Source organism: Vicugna pacos, chromosome 20 (genome assembly GCF_048564905.1).
Source record: "Vicugna pacos chromosome 20, VicPac4, whole genome shotgun sequence".
NCBI lineage: Eukaryota > Metazoa > Chordata > Mammalia > Artiodactyla > Camelidae > Vicugna > Vicugna pacos.
Window position 1 is genome coordinate 3,422,352 of NC_133006.1, and position 16,985 is coordinate 3,439,336.

A 16,985-nucleotide genomic window follows, 5' to 3' on the forward strand; every position below is an offset into this window, starting at 1 on the left:
TATACCACTTCTTTAGCCAGTCATCCGTTGATGGACATTTAGGCTGTCTCCATGTCTTTGCTGTTGTAAATAGTGCTGCTATGAACATTGGGGTGCAGGTGTCATCCTGAAGTAGGGTTCCTTCAGGATATATGCCCAGGAGTGGGGTTCCTGGGTCATATGGCAAGTCTATTCCTAGTCTTTTGAGGAAACTCAATACTGTTTTCCACAGTGGCTGCACCAAACTGAATTCCCACCAGAAGTGTAGGAGTTTCCCCTTTCTCCACAGCCTCTCTAGCATTTGACATTTGTGGATTTTTGAATGATGACCATTCTGGCTGGTTTGAGGTGATACCTCATTGTAGTTTTGATTTGCATTTCTCTGATAATTAGTGATACTGAGCCTTTTTTTCTGTGTCCATTGATCATTTGTATGTCTTCCTTAGAGAACTGCTTGTTTAGGTCTTCTGCCGATTTTTGGATTGGGTTATTTTGTTGTTTCTTATTAAGTCATATGAGCTGCTTATATATTCTGGAAATCAAACCTTTGTCAGTTTCATTTGCAAAAATGTTCTCCCATTCTGTAGGTTGTATTTTTGTTTTACTTATGGTGTCCTTTGCTGTGCAGAATCTTGTAAGTTTCTTTAGGTCCCATTTGTTTATTCTTGCTTTTATCTCTATTGCTTGCGTAGACTGCCCTAGGGGAGCATTTCTGACATGTATGTCAGATATTTTGCCTGTATTTTCTTCTAGGAGGTTTATTGTATCTTGTCTTATGTTTATCTTGCTGAAGAGACTGTCTTTATTCCATTGTATATTCTTGCCTCCTTTGTCGAAGATTAGTTGACCAAAAGTTTGTGGGTTCATTTCTGGGCTCTCTATTCTGTTCCATTGGTCTATATGTCTGTTTTTGTACCAATACCATGGTGTCTTGCTGACTGTAACTCTATAGTATTGTCTGAAGTCTGGGAGAGTTATTCCTCCAGGCTCTTTCTTTTTTTCTTCATTAATGCTCTGGAAATTCTGTCTTTATTGGTTCCATATAAATTTTATTGTGATTTGTTCTAGTTCTATGAAATATGTCCGGGGTAATTTGATAGGGATTGCATTAAATCTGTAGATTGCCTTGAGCAGTGTGGCCATTTTAACAATATTGATTCTTGCAATCCAAGAGAATGGGATAATTTTCCATTTTTTAAATTTTTTTTAATTTCCTTCACCAATGGTTTATAGTTTTCTGTGTATAATTCTCTAACCTTTGTGGTTAGATTTATTCCTAGATATTTTATTACTTTGGGTGCTATTTTAAAGGGGATTGTTTCTTTACTTCTTTTTCTGTTGATTCATCATTTGTGTAAAGAAATGCTACTGATTTTTGAACATTAATCTTGTAACCTGCTACCTTGATAAATCCTTCGATCAGCTCTAGTAGCTTTTGTGTGGACCTTTCAGGGTTTTCTAGATATAGTACCATGTCATCTGCATATAGTGACACTTTTACCTCTTCTTTTCCAATTTAGACCCCTTTTACTTTTCTTACTTGCCTGATTGCTCTACCCAGGGCTTCCATGTCTATGATGAATAGGAGTGGTGACAGTGGGCATCCTTGTCTTGTCCCAGATTTTAGTGAGAAGCTTTGGGTTTTTCACCCTTGAGTGCTATGCTGGCTGTAGGTTTGCCATATATAGCTTTTATGATGTTGAGTTATGTTCCCTCAATACCCACATTGGTGAGATTTTTATCATAAATGGGTGTTGAATTTTATCAAAAGCTTTTCTGCATCTTTTGAGATGATCATGTGGTTTTTGTCTTTTTCTTGTTGATGTGAAGTATTACATTGATTGATTTGCATATGTTGAACCACCCTTGGGTCCCTGAGATGAACCCCATTTGAGCATGATATATAATCTTTTTAATGTGCTGTTGGATTCTATTTGCTAGTATCTTGGTAAGGGCTTTTTGAATCTCTGTTCATCAGTGATATTGGTCTGTAATTCTCTTCTTTGCTGTTGTTTTTGCCAGGTTTTGGTATCAGGGTGATGGTGGTTTCATAGAATGAGTTTGGGAATATTACTTCTTTTCAATCTTCTGGAAGAGTTTGAGGACTGGTATGAGTTCTTCTTTGTATGTGTGGTAGAATTACCCAGTGAAGCTGTCCAGTCTGGACTTTTATTTGTAGGGAGGTTTTTTTATTGTTAATTTGATTTCTTTCCTAGTGATCGGTTTGTTCAAGTGGTCGGTTTCTTCTTGATTCAGTCTTGGTGGACTGTATGTTTCCAGAAACTTGTCCATCTCCTCTAGGTTATTCATTTTTTTCCATGTAGTTTTTCATGATATTGTCATATGATATTCTGTATTTCTATGTTATTTGTTGTAATTTCTCCATTTTCCTTTCTTATTTTGCAAATTTGTGCTCTCTCTTTTTTCTTCTTTATGAGTTTGGCCAGAGGTTTGTCGATTTAATTTACTCTTTCAAAAATCTAGCTTTTGGTTTGATTGATTATTTTCTTTATTTTTTTAAACCCTATTTTATTTATTTCCTCCCTGATCTTTATTATTTCCTTCCTTCTGCTGACTTTTGGGTGTTTTTGGTCTTCTGTTTCTAGTTCTTTTAGCTGGTGGCTTAGATTGTTTATTTGATATTGTTCTTCTTTTCTGAGGAAGGCCTGTATCGCCCTAATCTTTCCCCTTAACACTGTTTTGCTGCGTCCCATAAGTTTTGTGTGGTTGTGAATTCACTTTCGTCTCAAGGTATTCTTTAATTTCAACTTTGACTTCATCATTGACCCATTGATTTTTTAATAGCATGTTGTTTAATCTCTATGCTTTCCTTTATTTCTCCTTTGCTTCTCTGTAGTTGATTTCTGGTTTCAATGGCTCTGTGGTCAATAAAGATGCTTGAGATAATTTCTATCTTCTTAAAATTGTTGGGGCTTCTTTTGTGACAAGTACATGACCAATCTTAGAAAATGTTCCACGTGCACTTGGAAATAATGTATATCCTACTTTGGGGGGTTGTAATGCTCTCAAAATATCCACTAAATCTAATTTTTCTCTTGTATCATTTAATTTATCTGTTACCTTATTTATTTTCTGTCTGGCAGATCTGTCTAGTGATGTTAATGTGGTGTTAAAATTTCTGACAATGATTGTATTCCCATCAATTTCACCCTTTATCTCTGTTAGTAGTTGTTTTATGTACTTAGGTGCTCATGTTGGGTGCATATATATTAATGATTATAATATCCTCATCTTGTATTGTTCCTTTAATCATAAAATGTCTTTAGTTTTTTTTCTTGAATAGGAGTGGTGATAGTGGGCATCCTTGTCTTCTCCCAGATTTTAGTGGGAAGCTTTTGAGTTTTTCACCGTTGAGAACTATGCTGGCTATAGGTTTGTCATATACAGCTTTTATGATGTTGAGATATGTTCCCTCTGTACCCACTTTGGCGAGAGTTTTTATCATAAATGGGTGTTGAATTTTATCAATTCTTTTTCTGCATCGATTGAGATGATCATGTGGTTTTTGTCCTTTCTCTTGTTGATGTGATGTATTACACTGATTGATTTGCGTATATTGAACCAGCCTTGTGTCCCTGGGATGAACCCCACTTGGTCATGATGTATAATCTTTTTCATGTGTTGTTGGATTCTATTTGCTAAAATTTTGGTGAGGACTTTGGCGTCTATGTTCATCAGTGATATTGGCCTATAATTCTCTTTTTTTGTAGTGTCTTTGCCTGGGTTTGGTCTCAGGGTGATGGTGGCTTCATAGAATGAGTTTGGGAGTATTCCCTCCTTTTCAATCGTCTGGAAGAGTTTGAGAAGGACTGGTATGAGTTCTTCTTTGTATGTTTGGTAGAATTCCCCGGTGAAGCCATCCGGTCCTGGACTTTTATTTCTAGGGAGGTTTTTAATTGCTATTTCTATTTCCTTTCTAGTGATTGGATTATTCAAGTGTTCAGTTTCTTCTTGATTCAGTTTTGGTGGACAGTATGTTTCCAGAAACTTGTCCATCTCCTCTAGGTTATCCAGTTTGGTTCCATATAGTTTTTCATAATATTCTCATATGATATTCTGTATTTCTATTTTGTTTGTTGTAATGTCTCCATTTTCCTTTCTTATTTTGCTAATTTGTGCTCTTTTTTTTTCTTTGTGAGTTTGGCCAGAGGTTTGTCGATTTTATTTACTTTTTCAAAAAAACCAGCTTTTGGTTTGGTTGATTTTTTCTATGGTCTTGTTAAACTCTATTGTATTTAATTCCTCTCTGATCTTTATTATTTCCTTCCTTCTGCTGCTTTTTGGGGCTTTTTGTTCTTCTTTTTCTAATTGATTCAGGTGGTGGGTTAATTTGTTTATTTGAGATTGTTCTTCTTTTTTGAGGAAGGCCTGTATCGCTATAAACTTCCATCTTAGCACTGCCTTTGCTGTGTCCCAAAGGTTTTGAGTGGTTGTGCTTTCATTATCATTTGTCTCAAGGTATTTTTAAATTTCAGCTTTGATTTCCTCATTGATCCATTGTTTTTTCAATAACATATTGCTTAATCTCCATGCTTTTCTTTTTTTCTCCTTTGTTTCTCTGTTGTTGATTTCCAGTTTCTTGGCATTGTGGTCAGTAAAGATGCTTGAGATAATTTCTATCTCCTTAAATTTGTTGAGGTTTCTTTTGTGTCCAAGTACATGATCGATCCTGGAAAATGTTCCATGTTCACTTGAAAAGGATGTATATTCTATTTTTTGGGAGTGTAATGCTCTGAAAATATCCACCAAATCTAATTTTTCTATTGTAGTATTTAATTTCTCTGTTGCCTTTTTTATTTTCTGTCTGGAAGATCTGTCTAGTGATGTAAATGCAGTGTTAAAATCTCCAACTATGATTGTATTCCCATCAATATCCCCCTTTATCTTTGTTAGTAATTCTTGTATGTACTTTGGTGCTCCTATATTCGGTGCATATATATTAACAAGTGTAATATCTTCATCTTGTGTCACACCTTTAATGATTATAAAATGTCCCTCTTTATCTTTCTTTATGGCCTTTGTTTTAAAGTCTATTTTGTCTGAAATCAGTACTGCTGCACCTGCTTTTTTGTCATTTCCATTTTCATGGATTATCCTTTTCCGCCCATTCACTCTCAATCTGTATGTGTCCTTCTCCCTAAAGCATGTCCCTTATATGCAGTGTATTGAAGGTTCTTGATTTATTATCCAGTCTGCCACTCTGTCTTTTGACTGGAGCACTTAGTCCATTAACATTTACAGTAATTAATGATAGATGAGTGTTTATTGCTATTTTGAACTTATTTTTGCAGTTGATTTGGTATTTCTCTGTTCCTTACTTCTTCCTTCTGTGGTATGGTAATTTTCCTTTGTATTATCTTGGATTATATTTAGTTTTTGTGACTCACTTGTAAGGTTTTGGCTTGTGGTTACACTTTTTTGTAAGTCTGTTAACCAATTACTCTAACTGTGTGTACTAAACAGATAGTAATGTAATCTCAAACCCATCCTACCGAGAACAAAAGATTTAAAAAAAAAGAAGAAAGAAAAAATACTCTATATTTTCTTGCTTCCCGCTCCCACTCAATGATTTAGATGTCTTCTTTTACAATTTCATCTTTATTCTATTTGTAATTCATGGTAGTTATCATCTTTCCAGTTAGAGTTCTCATTTCTGTAGCATCCTACTTCTTTTCTATTTAGAGTAGACCTTTCAATATTTCTTTTAGCATGGGTTTAGTGTTGCTAAAGTCTTTTAGTTTTTGCTTCTGTGTGAAAATCTATATCTCTCCTTCTATTCTAAAGGGTAGCCTTGCTGCAGAAATTATCCTAGGCTGCATCTGTTTTTTCATTCAGAACTTTGAATATATCTTGCCACTCCCTTCTGGCCTGTAGTGTTTCTGTAGAGAAATCAGCTGAGAGCCTTCTCTTGTAACTCACTCATTGTTTTTGTCTTGCTGCCTTTAGGATCATTTCTTTATCCTTCAGTCTGGCCATCTTGATTATGATATGTCTTGGTGTGGGTCTCTTTATGCTCTTTCTGTTTGGGAGCCTCTGAGCCTCCTGTGTTTGGGTGTCTGATTCCTTCTTTAGGTTTGGGAAGTTTTCAGTCATGATTTCTTTAAATACCTTTTCCATCCCCTTTGTTCTTTCTTCCCATTCTAGAACCCCTATTTTGCATAGATTGGCATGCTTTATATTATCCCATAGGTTCCTTATATTGTTTTCATTGTTTTATATTTGTTTTTCTCTCAGCTGTTCTGATTGTGTGCTTTCTGTTGTCCTGTCTTCTAGGTCACTTATTCGTGCCTCTGCATTATCTAGCCTGATTTTTACAGCCTTTAGATCAGATCTCATTTCAGCCAATGAATTTACCAATTCTAATTGGCTCTTCTTTATAGCTTCTATTTTGTTTTTGACATATTTTATGTCTCTAAACACTATCTCTTTTAGTTCCTTCAGTAATTTGATCACTTCTCTTTTGAAATCTTGATCTAGTAGGCCATCAATGTTTATTTCATTGATCGTACTTTCAGGGGATTTCTCTTGCTCTTTTAATTGGGAATACTTCCTCTGCTTTTTCATACTGCTCATAGATTTCTGGCACTGTGGCTTAAGGAGTATCAGTTATATATTGTGGTCCTTAAAGGAGTTTATTTATTTATCTATCTAAAGCCTATGTGGAAATATAACTTAAAATGAAAGAGAGAGAGAGAGAATTTTAAAGAATGGAGGAAAAGAAGGTTAGAAAACAGTGTATAATCAATAATAGAAGAGCAAGTTGAAGCAGAATAGCAGTCAAGTTGAGATGTGTTTTAAAAACCTTAATAAAAAGAAGAAAAAAATCAAAACACAATATTTGAAACCTGTGAATAATCAATAACAGATCAAAACCAAGAGAATTAAAAATGAAATGAGAACTGTAAACATATAGAAATGTTTAAAAAGTAAAGATTATAAAAGTAATAGAAAATAAAACAGATATAAAAAGATTTAAAAAACAAAGATGTGTTCTCCTAGAGATTGTGTGCTCTTAATGGTTTTATTGAGCGGTCTGTGTCTTTGCCCTGTTTCATGAACTCAGCTTGCTCTGTTGGCCCCTTCATCTGTGCTACTCACAGTGTCCATCGGCAAGAATATTGTGCCCCTCCAACACTGGGTCAGGTGCTGCTCTCCTTCGTTGTGGGCCGGTGGGTCCCTCCCCCTCCAGATGCCACAGTCAGTGCTGTGCCATTTGCTCCATAGGTGGACTCAGCTTCAAGAATAACAGCTTTATGGAGATATAATTCACATACCATAAAATGTAGCCTTTGAAAGTATGCATTAGGGTTTTAAGTACATTTCAGAGCTTTGTAGACATCACCCCCAAAAGGAACCAGTACCCTCTAGTAAGTCAGTCCCTAACCTTCCTTTCCTTTAGCCCCCAGCAGCCACCACTCTACTTTCTGCCTCTATGGATTTGCCTGTTCTGGGCATTTCATATAAGTAGAACCATAGAGTATGCTGCCTTTTTGATTGTCATCTTTCATTTAGTGTGACGTTGTCTAGGCTCATCCATGGTGTAGCATATATCAGTACCCAAATTCCTTTTTGTGTTCAAGTAATATGCCATTGTTATAAATACTCCACATTGCTAATCCATCCATCAGTTGATGATGAATAATTCTGCTGTAAATGCTCATGGACAAGTTTTTGTGTGAACACATATTTTCAGTTCTCTTGAGCATATATCAAAAAATGGAATTTCTGGGATGTATTCTACTTTTAACATTTTGAGGAATTGCTGAAGTAGTTTTTAAAGGGACTGCACCATTTTATATTTCCAGTACTAATGTATGAGTAGTCCAGTTTCTCCACATCCCCAACACTTTTTATTACTGGGTTTATAGATACATATTTATATATCATATATCATATATATTTGTCATCCTGGTTGGTGTGAAGTGGCATGTCATTGTGCTTTTGATTTCTGTTTCCCTAATGCCTACTGATGTTGAACATCTTTTTGTGTGCTTATTTCCCATTCTTATGTCTTCTTTGGAGAAACATCTATTCAAATTCTTTGCCCATTTTAATTGTATTTGTCTTTGTATTGTCACGTTTTAAGTCTTCTTTGTCTATTCTGGATAAAAGACCCTTATCAGGGAAAATATTGGAAATAATTTCATCCATCCTGTGGATTGTCTTCTTACTTTCTTGATGAAGTCCTTTGAAGCACAGAAGTTTTTAATTTTACTGAAGTCCAGTTTACTTGATTTTTTTCTTTTGTTGTTTGTGCTTTTGGTGTCATTTATTACAAGTATTTGTAATCCAAAGTCCTGAAGATTTTCTCATTGTTCATTTTCTAAAAGTTTTATAGTTTCAGGTCTGTGATTTATTTTCAGTTAACTTTCATAAATGGTGCTAAGACAAAAGTTCAGTTTTCTTTCTTTCCAGGTGTTTGTGCAGGCGTCCCAGCATCATTTTAGTAAAGATTATTTTTTCCCCATTGGATTGTCATGGCACCTTTCTCAAAAATTAAATGGCTATGTGTAAGAGTTTGTTTATGGACTCTCAATTGTTTTCTCTCAATCTATTTGTCTGTTCTTTATGCAAGTACCACACTGTATGGATTACAGTTTTGTTAGTCAGTTTTGAATTTGGAAACTTCAAAACTTTGTTTTTTTCAAGATTGTTTTGACTATTCTGGGTATCTTGCATTTCCATATTAGTTTTAGGATCAGCTTGTTCATTTCTGCCAGAAAGCCAGAGTTGCATTGCATCTATAGGTCATTTTGAGGACATTTGCCATCCTAACCATAATAAGGATTCTGATCCATGAAAACAGAACAGCTTTCCATTTATTTTAGGTCATTTTTAAATTCTATCAGTGGTATTTTAGTTTTCTATATACAAGTTTCAGACATTTTTCTCAGTATTCCACATATTTTTGTTAATATTCCTAAGTATTTTATTCTTTTTGATGCTGTTGTAAATGAAAATGATTCCTTCATTTTATTTTTAGATTATTCACTGCTGTTGTATAGAAATATAATTACTTTTTTATATATTGATTTGTGTCTTACAATTTTGGTCAGACTGGGTTATTAATTTTAATTGGATTTTTTTTCTTTTCTCTCTTTTTTTTCCTTTGTGGATTCCTTGTGATTTCAATATATAATATCATGTCATCTGGAATCAAAACAGTTTTATTTCTTTCTTTCTAATCTAGAGGCTTTATTTTCTTTGTCTGGTTGCTTTGACTAGAACCTCTAGTACAATGTTGATTGTGGGAGGAAATAATTCAGTCTTTCAACATTATGTATGATCTTTGCTCCAGGTTTTTCATAGATGTCCTCTGTCAAGTTGAGGAAGCTCTCTTCTATTCCTAGTTTTTATCCATTTTTGTATTAATATGGCGTATTACATGAATTAACTTTTGTATGTTGAACTGCCTTTGCATACCTGGATACATCCCACTTAATTGTGGTCTATTTTATATGTTACTGGATTGGATTTGCTTGTATTCTGTTTAGGATTTTTGCATTTATATTCATAAGAGATAGTCTTTAGTTTTCTTGTGATGCCTTTGTCTGGTTTTGGGATCAGTGTGATACTAGTCTCATTGAATGAAATGGGAAGTGTTCCCTCCTCTTTATTTTTAGACGAGTCTGTGAAGCATTGTTTTCTTTTTTTGTTTGTTTTTGTTTTTGTTTTTTCTTTAAGTAATTGATGGAATTCACCAGCAAAGCCATACGGGCCTAGCATGTTCTTGTGGGAATGTTTTGGATTACTATTTCCGTCACTACTTACTGTAGGATTATTTGAGTTTTCTATTTCTCCTTGAATTGGCTTCAGTCATTTATGTCCTTCTAGGAATTTATCCATTTCATCCAGATTGTGTCATTTATTGGCTTTACAATTATCCATGGTATTCCTTTAAGTTCCTTGTTATTTTTGTAAGGGCAGTAGTGACATCCTTCCTTTCATTTCTCATTTTAGTAATTTGAATCTTCTCTCTCTTTTTTTTTAATACTAGCTAAAAATTTGTCAATTTTGTTGATCTTTTCAAAGAACCAACTTTTCTTTTTGTTGATTTTTCTCTGTTCATCTATTCTCTATTCCATTTATTTCTGCATTTAGTATTTTGATTAGAATGTTTAATTCATTTACATTAATGTAATTTCTTATCAGGTTGAAGTTACATCTGCTATCTGCTTTCTATATGTCTTTTTTTCCCATTCCTCTATTATTACACTTTTTTGTACAAAGTAGGCATTTTCAAGTGTGCCATTTTAATTTGTTGTTTATTTTATTTTTTTTCTCCTCCTCCTCCTCCTTCTCTTCCTCCTCCTTACTTCTCCTCCATTGCCCTGGAGATAATAATTAACATCTTGTTTTAAAGCAATCTAGTTCACATGAATGCCAACTTAATTTCAATAGTACACCAAAATTTGCTTTGGTATCAGTCTTTTCCCTCCCCCTCCTCATGCTGTAACTGTCATACAAATTACACCTTTATGCATTACAAGCACATCTACACAGTTTCATATGTATTGTTTTATGCAGTTGTCCTTTACATCAAATAGAACAAAACATTTACATGTAATACTCTACTCTATTTATACTGTTTTATTTTTTTACTCATGAAGTAGTGCTTTATATTTTTCAGGGGAGTGTCCTTTCATTTACACCTGCTGGACTATCCTTTGTATTTCTTGTAGGGCAGGCCTGCTAGCAATGGATTCTTTCAGGTTTTGTTTTTGTAGGGGTGTCTTAAGTTCTCCTTTAATTTTTTTGAAGGATCATTTTGCTGGCTATAAAATACTTGGTGACAGTCTTTTCCTTTTATCACTTTGACAATACCATCCCAATGCCTTCTGGTCTCCATGGTTTTTGATGAGAAATCAACTGTCTTACTGAGGAGCCTTTCTATATGTTGAGCCACTTTTCTCTTTCTGCTGTCAAGGTCCTTCGTTCTTGTCTTTTGACACACTGAATCTGATGTGCCTATTTTAGATGTCTCTACGTTTATACCACATGGAGTTTGTTGAGCTGCTGGGATGTACAAATTAATGTGTTCATCAAATTTGGGAAGTTTTCAGCCATTATTTCTTTATATATTCTTTCTGCCCCTTTTTTTCTCTCCTTCCTTCTGGCACTCCCATTATGTGTGTATTGGTATTGTTGATGGTGTCCCACCTATCTCTGACACAGAGGTCATTTTTTTTTCATTCCATTTTATTTCTGTTCCACAGGCTGGATAATCTCACTAGTTTTAAGGTAACTGACTGTTTCTTCAACCAGTTCATATCTACAGAGAAACCTCTCATTGAAGTTTTCATTTTAGTCATTATATTTGTATCTGTAGAATTTCTAGTTGGTTTTTAGTATAAATTTTATTTATTGATATTCTCTGTACAATGAGATGTTCACATAATTTAATTCTTTAGGCATGGTTTCTGTTAGCTTTTTGAACATATGTGTAATTGCTTATTTATGTCTTTGTTTAGTAAGTCCAGTGTCTGGGCTTCCTCAGGGAGTTTCTATTGACTTCTTTTTCCCCTCTGTTATGGCCAAACTTTTCTGTTTCTTTGTACACCTTGTAATTTTCTGTTGAAAACTGGACATTTAAAATACTACAATGTGGCAGATCTGAAAGCCAGATTTTCCTCATCTCCAGGGTTTATCATTGATTCCATTGTCGTTCCTGCTGCAGCTATTTATTTACTTTCGTGAACAAATTCTGTAAAGTCTATATTCTTTATCACGCATGGCCATGAGATCAGTGTGTGTGCAGAAAGCCTAGTTGTCATCACTGTAATAATGATTGGATAGTGATTTCTTTCAATGCCTGGAGCCAATCGTTTGAGCTGTTGCCAGGTGGCTGTGTGTCCGTGTGCTGAGGGATGCCCTCAGCATCGGCAGGCAGTCTGCAGCTCTTCCATAGCCTTTAGTACTTGCTTATGCAGAACCTCAAGTTCAGCCAGAGTTGAAGGCTTAAGATTTTCTCAGATCTTTCCTTGCCATGTGCCACACATATGTATGGCCTTCTATAATTCTCAGAATTTTTTTGGAGCTTTTTAACCCTACCTTCAACCCCAGAAGGACTCATTACTCAATTTTGCCTTCTAAGTTTCCTAGTCAGCATCTAGTTAGCCCCTACTGGTACCACTGCCTCAGGCAGTTGTAATGTTAAACACTCACTGCTGGTTGTTTTCCACACACACTCTGGGGACAGGCTGTTTGCACAGCATGAGTTTGTTATAGGTCACATAGTGACAGCTCTCTGGGGACGGATTTTTTGGGTAACTTTAAATCACTTCTGCCCCTACCTTGATTGTGAGACTATTGCTTTTAAAGGCCACTATTTAGGTGAGGATACAGGGATGGGGTAGATCAAGTTACAATGTTACAAATCTTACTATCTTTATGGAGATTTAGCTGTTTTATTTTTCTCAAATAAACACCCCCCGGATTGATGGAAGCCTTGATTTAATTTCCAGAGTTCTACATATGTTAATTTTGACAAATTTTGCCACTGTCATTGCTTCATAGAGGAGTAAAATTTCCAAGACTTTTACTCAGATATTCTAGAAGTGTATCCCATTTGCATTTGTTTTTAACTGAGTTACTTGCAAGACTAACTAATTTTACAGCTCCAGCTCCATTCACATAAGAGTCCATCTGCATGGCTTCTCCTACAGGGAGCTGTGTGCAACCTGTTGTCAGTTTGTTGTTTTCCTTATTAAAGTGTAGGGGTTTTTTAAAAATATGCTCATGAATAGCCCTTTGTCATTTTTACAGGTTACAAAACTTCCACTAGTCTGTGGCTATTTTTTTCCCTCTCTTTTCGTTGCTTTAATGAAGTTCTCACTTTTAAGGATTTTCAGTATAGCAGTATGTGGATGCTGATCACACGGGTGAGGCATTTAACTGCTGTCTAAACCTCAGTCTTTGCTCTGATTCACTGTCTAGAACATCTGAACACATCTACTGAACCCCGTATACCAAAGGATGCTGACAGCCCTAATTATAAAATGCTTTTTAAGTAAAGCAAAAAATATTAACTTTCACACTGGAAAAGACAAATCTCAAATTTCCTAGCTGACCTTGCTTTCTGTGATCATTAGCTACACCATGTTTATAGAGCCGACAGGCATATTTTGCTACTGATTTTATTTCATTGGATTTTAGAATGCAGAACACATTTCAGGCCCACTTATACAACCATATGTGTATCTTTAAGGATATATACATATGATAATGTCTTTATTATAAGTACCTTATTTTATTTTAAGTACCAACTGCTGTTAACTTCATTAAGGAAACCTTGGAACTGCAGAACTGAAATTTTTCATACAACCATCATCCTGTAGCATCTCTTTTGCACTTAGATGTTGTGTTGCAGAGTATTTTTCTGCTCCCTATAAATGATAAATGTTGAAGGGGAAAAAAAAAAACCTCCTCTAATAAATATAATCCAAATCATTCACTTATCTGAACAATGGCCACATTTTAGTCCACACCAATCCATCTACTCATACTGACTCAGAGTCCTCAACACAGACAATCCACCATTGAAGTCAGGGTACTCAGCACATGTTCTAACCCTCCCCATTCCTTGTTGATTCTGACCTACTTTTGTCCAACGCATCCTGCCAGGCTCTTTGCTGCCTGACTGCAGTTTTTAATTTTTACTTCTGAGTTCCAGGCTGCGCCTAGTGATTTCCAGAGAAACGCCAGACACCTGGCTCATCAGGACGGGTGGGGAGGATTTCAGGAAGCTGTTACCCTAACTCACTTGCAGATAAGTGAGTGGCTGTTGTGAGCATTCCTTCTAGATCTCTGACATGCCAGCTGCATCCACCCCAGCAAAATAACCTAGCTCCTCCAACCACCTCTGCCTCCATTCATCTAGCTTTCTGCTTTCAGTGACACTCAGAAGTTGCTGATGGGCATTATATTTATATGTATATTTTTTTAATTGAAGTATAGTCAGTTACAATGTGTCAATTTCTGATGCACAGCCCAATGTTCCAGTCATTCATATACACATATATATGTATGTATTCCTTTCCATATTCTTTTTCATTAAAGGTTATTACAAGATATTAAATATAGTTCCCTGTGCTATACAGAAGAAATTTAGTTTTTTTAGCTATTTTTATATATAGTAGTTGATATTTGCAAATCTCAATCTCTGATGGGCATTTTTGAAGTCACATCTGGAACCCTTGCTGCAGAAGAGTCTGAGAAATATATTTTCAACCTCACAGCCTTTTGGTTAGGAAGTTGGAATGAAGGCTGAGCTGGCTCACCTAATTTGTATGCCTATGTGAGTAAAGAGGTCTGGAGTTTCAAGGCCCAATGAAATGTCCCAGCCCTTCAGTATCAAACTCTGAAAGCAACCAAAATGCTCCCATCTACCAGAGCATGACTTGTCCTTAGACACTGCTGGACATAACAACCAATGCTGTCTAAGGCATCATCTTCATCTGGTGCACACTTTCTTTAGATGTCTAGTATCCTGATTAACAGGACAAGCTGGTTTGGATTCCCAGGGTCACAGGCAGCCTTCTGCCTGACTTTGGTGTATATATGTTCATTGAAGAGTCCTTTCTCAGATCAGCTAGAGCTGCCTGGGGTGTGGTTTGTCAGAGAATGTGGGTGCAGTGCTCCCCACCAGAGTCCTACCAGTTGTTTTATTGCAGGAAGAGAGAGAGCAAAAGAGACAGAACAGGAAGTTCTTGTCCAGCCTCAAACACAGTCACCCCCACCCAGGGCTCTTGCTCTGGGACACAAAGAAGTACAGGTCGGCAGCGATGTGGCCTCGGTGTACTCCAAAACATGGTGTGGTTGTACTGGGCTATCTGTGCCTTTCATGGACCCTGCAAAGTTCTCGGCTTTGTGAAATGGGGAACTAAGGATCTCCCAACCATGCCTGTAGCTCCCAGGGTTTGTACCCTTACTGATTTTGAGGATTTGATGGCAACTCATTCTTTTTCACCAGATCATTTCTCGGTTACACGGCAGTCCTGTGACTTCCTTTTCAGAACTGCTCCTTAAGTTCGGGATTTAGTGAAAGATGCCATTTTACCCTGTAAGTTCATGTTCAGGGAGGAGGAGGAAGACATCACAGATCAGAATTGCTGTTTTGCTTTTTGTTGTTGTTGTTTTCATACGCCGTCTCCTCTTGTCGATTAGACACTGAGCAAATGAATGACTGTTACACTTCCATTAGAAGGATGAGGAAAATGACACTCAGGGGGAAGAGGTAAATTTTCTGAGGTTCAAAAGACAAAAAGGGATGAGCACAGAATAAGATCCCTGCAAATTTCTTGGCTGTCATCAGCCTTTATGTCAGTGACAGAGTGTCGTGTGTAGCAGTAAAGTTGTGGCATGCTTTTAGAAGGGTGCAGATGTTCTTGTTTTTGTTGATACAATCACACTGTTTTGTCTGGGACTCTAGAAAGAAATGGGTTAGAAAATGTTGGTTTCTCGTCCTTGGTCCTTCCTCACCCACACAGATATGGACCCTTCCATCTGTAGCAGGAATAAGACAGCCCCAGCCTTCCCGTTTCATGAGATCAGTACTCATTCTTTTCATCCCTGCCCACCTGTAGGTGATAAAGCACAGCATGATTTTCATGTCCTGCTTCACTGATTCTTGTGGAATTAGGTGTTTGAAGATAGAAACTCATGAAAGGAAGCTGACTTTTTTTATATAAAGTGCAGTAATTTTCTTAGCAGAGAAGGAAATTGAAGATTTTCTTCATTGAAAATCAAGAGATTTCAAAAGTATCTGTATTTCTGATGCATAGATTAAAATGACAATATCTAGAGGGATTACAGAAACACAAGGAAGATACCAAAAGTGTCTTTAAAGAGCTTTTCTAAGACTGGGCTTTTAAAGAGACTGTTAGTTGACAGACCCTCTTCTCACCCATAGTCCCTCTCCTTAGGTTGGAAAGGGCCAGCGTTTCCTCTGTGTGCAGTCCTGGTGCTTCAAGTGAGTTGTGGGGTAGGGTGGTGCACATGGTGCTGTCTTCAGTTTGTCCATCCTAAGTAACCCCTGGCAGTCAAAGGGCGAATGTGTTGCAATGACATCCATCATTCGCCATGCTTTCCGTGGTGTGTGCTTATCTCAGCTCATCCAGACTCAGGTGATGGCAGAGCAGAGAGTGGTGGCAAGAGGTCAGCCATGAATAGCAGGGAGCACCTGAAGTCAGCAGGGTCCCAAGTGGCTAGGAGTTCCACGTGGAATTCCCAGGACTTCCCACAGCTCATTCATTCAGCTAATACTTCTCCAGCACCTGTGATGTGCTGGTGCTTCCTTTGTGAACAGAACCAATTCCCTGTCCTCATGAAGGTGATGTTCTAGTGGACATAAGAAATGATAAATGCAGAAGCAGATCCAGGTCAGGACACATGAGTGCTGTCTACTTTGGAGTGCACAAGGTGAGATCCTTTGGGAAGGATTGTATGATACAGGAAAATGTGGGGGAGAGGATGGCCATATCCCAGGTCTTATTTGGGCCCCTGAGATGCACCTCGTGAAGTGTGAGTCCTTGATTTGCACAGGAATGAATTCAAGAGAGAGCCATAGTTCAGTAAATGTAGATTTATTCAGAGAGATATATACTCCACAGACAGAGTGGGCTGTTTCAGAAGGCAACAGAAAGGCCATGAGGCGTGAGGGTTGGGTGCTCCAGTTTAAAGTAAAAGTAGATACACACTCCACAGACATAGTGTGGGCTGTCTCCCTCAGCAGAGAGAGCAGCCATGAGGTGTGGGGTTTTTAGTTTTTATGCACTCAGTATCTTCATATGCTAATAAGTGGGAGGAATATTCCAACTGCTGTGGGGAAGGTATTGGGATTCCCAGAAATTGGGCCACCCCTCACCCTTTGACCTTTTATGGTCAGCCTTGAACCTGTCCTGGCACCTGTGGGAGTGCCATTTAGCATCCTGCTGTATTTCGGAGAGTGTGTATTGAAGCTCAAGATCTACTGGGAGTTGACTTTT